Source organism: Sardina pilchardus, chromosome 4 (assembly GCF_963854185.1).
Source record: "Sardina pilchardus chromosome 4, fSarPil1.1, whole genome shotgun sequence".
Classification (NCBI taxonomy): domain Eukaryota; kingdom Metazoa; phylum Chordata; class Actinopteri; order Clupeiformes; family Clupeidae; genus Sardina; species Sardina pilchardus.
In genome coordinates, this window is record NC_084997.1 from 3458568 (window position 1) to 3467481 (window position 8914).

At 39.7% G+C, this 8914-nt stretch overlaps 1 long non-coding RNA gene across 1 annotated transcript; it reads right to left on the reverse strand.

The window, feature by feature from the left end:
• Window positions 1-3718: 3718 nt before the first annotated feature.
• Window positions 3719-7916, reverse strand: LOC134077723 (uncharacterized). The gene is made up of 6 exons (XR_009938743.1): window positions 7803-7916; window positions 6568-6693; window positions 6308-6340; window positions 5648-5680; window positions 5341-5377; window positions 3719-4751 (listed from the first exon to the last, which is right to left on the reverse strand). It is a non-coding gene; the product is annotated as an uncharacterized LOC134077723 (long non-coding RNA).
• Between the last annotated feature and the right edge of the window lie 998 nt (window positions 7917-8914).

Sequence of the window (8914 nt, forward strand, 5' to 3'; positions counted from 1 at the left end):
GCTGTGGGTTTGCACCTCTGTCACTATTTTGAAAAGTTCAGGATCTTTGTTAGGGTCAGGCAGCTGACATGTTATGTACTTGTCCACAAATTCACATACTTTCTCATCTGGGTCCTCCTCAAATACAGGTGCGTTCTTACACCAAATCAACATGTGAATATGCGGTGAACCTCTAGCTTGAAATTCCACTCGAAAGAAGTAGTCAATGACCTCACCGATTGGCTGACTTGGTGACAAAATCAAATTTCTCATCAGGGCATTGACACGCTTGTCAAACATACGCATGGTAGTGACAGGGTTGCTGCGTAAAATCTCGCATTTTGAAGCCCAGTCAAGCTGAGAAAAGTCCACCTGTTCACCTTGTTGTGTCTTTATTGTTTGTATAACCTCTGGCCATCTCATTTCGGCAGCACTGAACGTAACAAAAAACGTTGGACAGTTCAGAGTACGTAACATTGCATATAGGTCGCGTAGTGTTTTTTCCCAGTATGCAGGGGTACCTCTCAAAGGTTGCATGAACCGTGTGGCATATTTGTTGTGTATCAATTTTTCAACCTCACGTTTGTCTTGGAGCATTCTTGCTGTTATTTTGCGTCCATCCCGTGTCATAGGTTTTCCTTTACGTAGTTGGATTGACATTGAAGACCTGGCCAAGTGCATTTCAGTGATAAACTGTGCAAAGAAAATGTAATTGGTGTCGAGAGCAAAACGATTGTCAATAGAAAAGAGACGTGCATTGAAATATCTGCTTGGCGATAATTTTATGAGTCTCTGTGTTTCATCCAACGTGTTCACTCCAGTGGGAAACTGTACTGGAAAAGCCATCGCTTCTAGTTTAGGAACTTGGAAGAAATTAACTGGTCTGTTTCCTTCAGCTGGGGCCACACTAAATATTCCTTCACCAAATGTAATCATTTCCTGTGCAAGATCAGCTGGCTGCAAACAGGAGTCTATCGAGCATGCACCATTCTGCTGACTTGTGCTTGGCTCAGGTGAATCCTGGTCATCAGTTGACTCATTCCTTTCGTTATTAGGCTGAATGCAAGCACTGTTAGTCTCATCTATTGCATCAGTCTGCATTAGATCAATTGCCTCTGCGTCTGTAATGTCATCACTGATGTCATTTTCATCCGCCATGTCACTTGTTTCATCCTCAAAAGCAGGTATATCATGTATAGTTATGTCTCTGTACTCTGGATGCAACTCTTTTAGTTTTGATAAGGCACAAAGAACTTTGGACATATCAAGAGTTTGGAACTGGTAATGTCCTGTATAATTCATTCTTCTTTTCAACTTGACTTTCAAAAATTGAGATTGGCTGCTGGGTCTAGGCAAAGCATTCACTGTTGATTCCACCTCTGAAGGGACACACACAACTCCACCGTGTATTAATTTCTGCTGGCCTTTGGGAAGACTGATTATTTTTGCAAATGGTATATATTTTGCTATGATGTGCCTCTCAAGTATATTTAGATTACGGAGTTCTGAAGGAATCTGTGCTAGTTCCAACAAATTAGTGGCAGAAATGGGCGGTAATCTGCCTGATTTTAAGTTTTCGTGACAGCTATGACAAATCCATTCTCTCTTTTGTTCTGGTGCACAACACGATTCAAGTGAACTGCATTGATCACTGCAAGTATGCACATATTTGCCTGTTAAGCATTGCTCTACCATGTCTGGGTTCTTTTGATAACTTTGATGTCTACACTGTTTCACCTGATTGTAAAACAAAGCTCGGTGACACACTGTGCACACGAACGTAGGACCATTTTGAACATCCATTTGAAAAGCTGCAATGGCATCATGGAGAGCGGTGCTTTCTGTTGACTGTTGTTCAGTCTCTGCTTCTGATTGAATTCTAGATAGACGTGCAAGATTACGGTATTTCCGCTGTATATGTAAAGCACAACGCATTTTCTGAAGCATTTTCTGAAATGCGTTATTGGCACACTTCTTTTTATGTAGGCTTAGATAATAATGTTTGAAAGAGGGGTCATTTCTGTATTTGTCAGTTATGGTGTCCTTTTTTTTCTGTCTGTATGACGCATCACTTGCATAGTGATTTTTCATGGTCAACTTCTGTCTTGAACGAAAATTAGCATTGTGCAAGTATCTCTGCTGTATGTAAGCCTGCTGCCTGGATCTAAAATCTGGGTCACTTGAGTAACGCTTCCGTATGTAAGCCTGCTGCCTAGATCTAAAAGCTGGGTCACTTGAGTAACGCTTCCGTATGTAAGCCTGCTGCCTCGATCTAAAATCTGGGTCACTTGAGTAACGCAACTGTTTGTTAGCCTGCTTTCTCGATCTAATATCTGGGTCACTGTAACGCCTCCGTAAATTAGCCTTCTGCCTTGATCTAAAATCTGGGTCACTTGAGTAGCGCCTCCGTATGTAATCTTGCTTTCTTGATCTACAATTCGGGTCGATTGAGTAACGCCTCTTCATGTAAGATTTCTTATTGTGTTGAATGCAGTTTGCATATCTATTTCTTTCATACTGCAGTTTATTTATCTTATTCTTTTCATAATATTTCTTTTGTCTGATTTTATTGTTCTCACTGGGCAACATTTTGTTATGTGGCTGGGGAGCTTTTCGACGTCTGCGATCTTTTGTACGTTTAGCAAGCCGTGTATTTGTGGAAACAGATGGAGCCTGGAACTCTGCAGTCTGAGCAGGTTGCACATGGTATGTGTGGCTTCCTTGTTCATTATTGCACTCAGATGTAAACAACACTGGCATCAACTCGTAGACCCATTCATCAGATGTGTCAAAGAAGGCCCAGAATGCAAACAGTCGATCAATCAAATCGCTCAAATGGACAAATGTCAGCATCACAGCAGTACCATCATTTGATGGAAATCCCTGAGAGGTCCTTGAATGTGGATCAAATATTCCATATCGATCATTGTTTTTAAACAAGGCTATTGTTAGGCTACCTACAGTCAGCAGTGCAAAATTTACATCATTTGACAAACAGTGTAGTCTTTCAGACAGCCTTAAAAAGTCTGCAGCACCATCAGGTCCATCTTGTCTAAAGTAACCATAGCGTGACAGGCACTTCTCAATGTGATACATCTGTCCGTAGATCTCAACACTATCAGGTAGTTCATCGAGAGCCAAGTGGTCATGTACTACATTGCCTCTGGTGTTTAATCTTCCCTGTACATTGAGTTACCTTTTTGCAAAATGTAGTCAAGATCATCACTGTTAAGTTCAGTTCTGAAATGGAGAGTGGTGAGAAATACCAGGGAGTTGCAAGTGCACTGCTTGCCTTTGTTGTTCTCATACCTCAAATCATTCTGACTATGACTTGCCTGCACACAGGTGTCTCTCTGTCTTATCTCCACGTCAGCAGCACTAATTACCTGATTCAGCTCACCCTGGTCGCATGAAGACTGGCATGGTGTTTCAGCTTCAGAGAGGTCCAACTTTCGCCAGCGTTTTTTCTGAGCCTCTGAGCGACGGCCTTTCCGTGGCATGTTTTAAAATGTTACTATAACACCTGTAGTATGCAACTGGATGACTATAAGGTATCTAAGTGCAATACAACTGTGATTACAATACTTAGAGGTTATACACAGTATTATTTTACTCTTACTGGTGCTTACTGGTGATACAAACAAACTTTTCAGTAAATGAAAACAGTGCAGATTAAATATTAATACACAATATTCAAACAATATTCTTTATTTTAGTATTTCAGAATTTGATACCAATACAATTATGCTCAAAACTTTATCTGATGCTTAAATTTCAGCAATGCACTAGTGGGAATTCTGAATAGGCAGCACTGGAGTGGTTATGTAGAGGTCACACTCGATGATGGAGGCAGCTGGTTCAAGGTTATGCAGAACTTGGATGGAATACCAAATCTTCACACAGCACAGCAGGTCTTGCAAGACAGCTCAGGTCTAAAGGCACAGAGCTAACAGCACAGATGATTTTCACAAAATAGATTATTCAAATGTATAAATGTTTGATATAATTTACAGATATGCTGTATATATATACACTTCATATAATTTACAGATATGCTGTATATATATACATTCAGTATGGTAGAGTATTGGTTTGATTCAGGGTATAGGCTTGGTTCAGAGTATTGGCTTGGTTCAGGTATGTGCAGTTGGTTATGTGCAGTTGGTATGTGCCAGCAGGTATGTGCAGCAGGTATGTAACCAGACAGTGTTAAGATTCTTGTCACCAATATGAATGCAGGTATGTAGGTAAGTGGGTTCTGTTGTCAGCAATGAGGTCAGCAATGAGGTCAGCAATGTTGTCAGCAAAGACGAGACAAACAGTATGTGCCCAAGTATGTGCAGAAGGTATGTGCACCAGGTATGTAACCAGACAGTGTTAAGATTCTTGTCACCAATATGAATGCAGGTATGTAGGTAAGTGGGTTCTGTTGTCGGCAGTGATGTCAAGTAGTGTTGTTAGTGTGTATGCGTGTAGGGTGTAAAGACGTAAACATGAGACAAGACAAACAATATGTGCCCAAGTATGTGCAGAAGGTATGTGCAGCAGGTATGTAATTAGACAGTGTTACGATTCTTGTCACCAATATGCATGCAGGTATGTAGGTAAGTGGGTTCTGTTGTCAGCAGTGATGTCAAGTAGTGTTGTTAGTGTGTAAGCATGTAGGGTGGAAAGACGTAGACGTGTACAGGTGAGTGCGTGCGTACAGACAGACAGACAGACACAGTGCCACAGGTGGCACACAGACACCCCACTGGTGGTCTGGAACGAGCCTAAAAGGAAAAACAAACAAATTACATACTTCCAAAAACAAGGAATGCATACAATTACTCATTACCACTTAAATAACAGGCGTGAGCAAAGCGGCGTTCCTTGTTCTATTCGTTATAGTAATAGGCAGTTGACAGTGATATACGTTGGTGAGTTAAGTGAAGTAACTAATTTTGTGGGTGGCCATCAATGAGATTAGTTGCTACCTTTGACGGGTTAGAAAATTCTAAGACTGATGTGATGGTTGATCAGTTAATTTTTTGTAAAATGAAAACCTTGCCATGTGTTGTTGGTGCTCATACAAGTGACATTTAATCATAAATTGGGTTTGGAGGATTGATCATTGTGATATTAAGCAAAATAGCTTGATTTAAGTTTAATAGCTTAAAGTCAACTATCTTAACTAGCTTGCTAGTTCTGTCAACCTAGATTATACCATAGATTAGGACATGCCTTTGCAAAGTGGGGAAAAACTTAAGCCAATCAAAAGGTCAAATTAACATTACAAACATCTGTCTGGTTTGACAAAGTGTAGCATTATGTTACACTGGTTTAGATGTAAAAAAAAAAAAAAAAAGAAGACATTCATACCTTACACGTCACCACCTCAAGGGACTGAGGGCAGCTGCTGTAACGATACAATGCAGCATTCAAATATGTCAATATTATAACAAATAATATACAGTATGTCAACTGCCTCAGGGGTTAACTGCTGACGGCTCATTGTCGAGAGAGTCAAGTGATAACCCTGCTTGTAAAACTCTGTAGACTTAAGTTCTTTGAGTGACTGGGTAAATGATGCTACACATATGGCTCACTTTAGGTTGATAACAGCACTTCATGTCAAATTCACTATGATGTGTTCATTGCTGATAAAAACGTATTAACGTATACTTACTGTCTTGAGGCAAGCCTGGAGTTTGTCTGTTTTCTGTAAATGAGACAAAAGGAACAAACAAACATACAGCACAAATCTCATTAAAATGTCAATTCAGAATAAGTAATTCATATAATAAAATGTTCAACCATCAACTCTATGAATGAACACACCATTTCTACCACTGGTGTTTAATCTATCATCTCTCTGCCAATCTGCAAAGATAGTGTTGACCTTTCTTGGAGCACTGGTACGCAGTCATGTTGGAACAGGAAGTGGCCATCCCCAAACTATTCCACAAAGTTGGGAGCATGGAATTGTCCAAAATCTCTTGGTTAATGCTGAAGCATTCGGAGTTCCTTTCACTGGAACTAAGAAGCCAAGCCCAGCTCGGGGATGGCCCTGTTCCAACATGACTGTGTACCAGTGCACCAAGCAAGGTCCATACAGACATGGATAACAGAGTTTGGTGTGGATTACTTGACTGGCCTGCTCACAGTCCTGACCTCAACCCAACAGAACACCTTTGAGGTTAATTAGAGCACAGACTATAGTAGGGCTAAGTTCTTTGGGTGACTGGGTAAATTATGCTACATGTACACTCACTTTAGGGTGTACATGTACATGTACAGCACTTCATGTCAAATTCACTATGATGTGTTAATTGTAATGTATACTTACTGTCTTGAAGCAAGACTGAAGCGTGTCTGTTTTCTGTACATAAGGAGGGGGAAGAAAAAGCGCAAATCTAATTAACATTTCATATAATTCAGAATGAGTAGTTCTTATAATAAAATGTTCAACCATCATCTCTTTACAGATAAACCATTTCTGTACCACTGGTGTTTAATCTAATATCTCTGCCATGCAATAAGAGATCGTGTATCTGTGTAAGCAAGCTGCATGGCTAGTCTAGCAGTAAAAATAATTGAAATTACAACCTGAAAAGTCTGTAGCACGTTGAGACAAGATGGGAGAAAGTCTTCCGCACCACAAGGGAAGGTGGAGATGGAGGGTATAGATGGGAGGGTAGGGATGAAGAGAGTCTTTAAAAAGACTATAGCTTTCTGTTGTGAATAAAGACAAAATATGGGAAATTGTGACCACTGCTATAACATTACTATGCAACACAATTACGTTAATTTACAAAATGCAGCACAACTTATGCAGCACAACTTATGTGTCTACTACTAAATACTATAGGCTACATGGCATGACTTGTATTCGGGCCACACTTACACATCGGTTGGTTTGCAGTAACATCAGAATCAGAAATGAATTTGGTCAGTAGGTTGATGGGCTAGGGTTTTTTTTTGTTACAAATCGACACGTCTTTTTTTTTTTGTTGCCAACGTTACATGCTGATCTTGTCATGTAACGTCCTAGTTCAAGGCACGACGTCAAACATTACCAGACTCATTTAAGATAACAAAGAACGCTATTAACCTTACCAAAATACTTTTAGATGAAGGTTTTTTAAACGTTAGTGTCAACGCTCAGCTAATAACTTACGTTGGACGTCATGTGAAGCAAGGCAAAGTCTTAATAGCAAGTCTTAATAACGACACCACCCAGCTACAACACGAATGAAGCGTAGCATTCTTCAGCAAGAGGATAGCTGCTACGGAGGACGGAGTCCATCACATGTGACAGTTACGTGACCTCTTAAGGCATACGGTTACCTCTCGTTACCGAACGATAGTTTCCAAATGTCACACTTCACTAGTCAACTATACTACTACCCAACAACACATACGTCGAATAAAAGTGATGATAAAGTCACACATACTAGTTAGCCAGCCAAGTTAACAGCTAGACGTTAACGTTACCTCTCAAGCTGTGAGCAATGTAGCACTAGCTAGTTACGTTTCGACAATTTCCATTTTCCAAATGGCAGACTTCAGTTATGCTACTACCCTACCAATTGTCGGAAACAATTCGTAAACATTGTTTTTTGACAACATATACGTCGAATAAAAGTGATATGATAGGGAACATCTCACAAAGCACAGGACTAGCTAGCTAATAGTTAGAATGCATAGCAGCTAACGTGATCATTAGCGTTAGCTAGCCGCAGTTACCAGACTCATTTAAAATACAAAGAACGCTGTTACCCTAGCTGCTAACCGAAATAACTATAGCAGCTACTGTTAACGTTAAAGCGAATGAAACTTACTTTGAAGGTGATGTGAAAAGTCACTTCAATGCAAAGTTTTTGATGGCTCTGGTCAACAGTAGAGACGAGACGACTCGGCTGAAAGTGTAGCGAAGTACAGGAGGTCAGGACGAGAGATTCAGTTGAGTTTAAAAAGCTCCTGTCAACAGTGTGAAGCGCGAGACTGACCGACGTCATAGAGTGCCTCTCATTCGTCTTTTATCGGTCCTCCCTTCCTTCCTCGGTCCTCGTCCTGACTGACCTAGATAGTTAGATCAGTGGGAACGACTCTGAAGGACCGAGCATCGAGGATCGAGGAGGGATGTTGAGAGAGACTGAAAAGGTAGGTTTGTCCAAGTCAAGTCAGGCCAGCACATTTCACACTAACAGAGTTGTAGCCTACTTAACAGAGTTGATCCAAAGTTCTTTAAAATAAACAATAATAGTGAAATGAATAATAATAAAAAAATAAAAAAAACATAAACTATGAAAAAAGTAATAATGAGATTAAAAAAAAACAAACATAAAGTAGGTTACAAGGATCATAGTAGTGAAATTTCATTCAGTGTTCAGCTTTTTCTGTGCGAGGGTGAAAAAAGAAAGATCAAGAAAAATGTTTTAGTGAATAGCAGGAGAGAGTATAACGTGGAGTGTGTGTAGTCTACAGTCCATGTGTATGTAAAGTATGTAGGCCTAAACATGCAGTTTATTTAGCCTTCTGCTTGTTCAGGATACAGATGGCTTTAACATAGGCCTAAAAGAAAATAGTTACAGCAATCAAAATGATGGTAGAAAATACACAAAAAGAAAATAATATAGGCCTAATGCATTTAGAAATACACTAGGCTGTACTATATAGTGTAGCCTAATCAGCCCAATTATCAATAGTAGGTTATGGATGGACTGAAAGTTGGAATAGCCAAACAGTTAAAATGGCTGAACAGTTAAATAGTTGAGTAGTTTAAATAGTTGAATTAATTAATAGTGAATTGTTTTAGTGAGGACTTATATTTTGAAACAGTTTCAGGCAGTAGAAACAGCTGGAGGGAGTCATAGTTGATGAAAACTGAAAGTTGGAATAGCCAAACAGTTAAATAGCCTAGTTGAGTAGTTTAAATAGTTGAATAAATGAA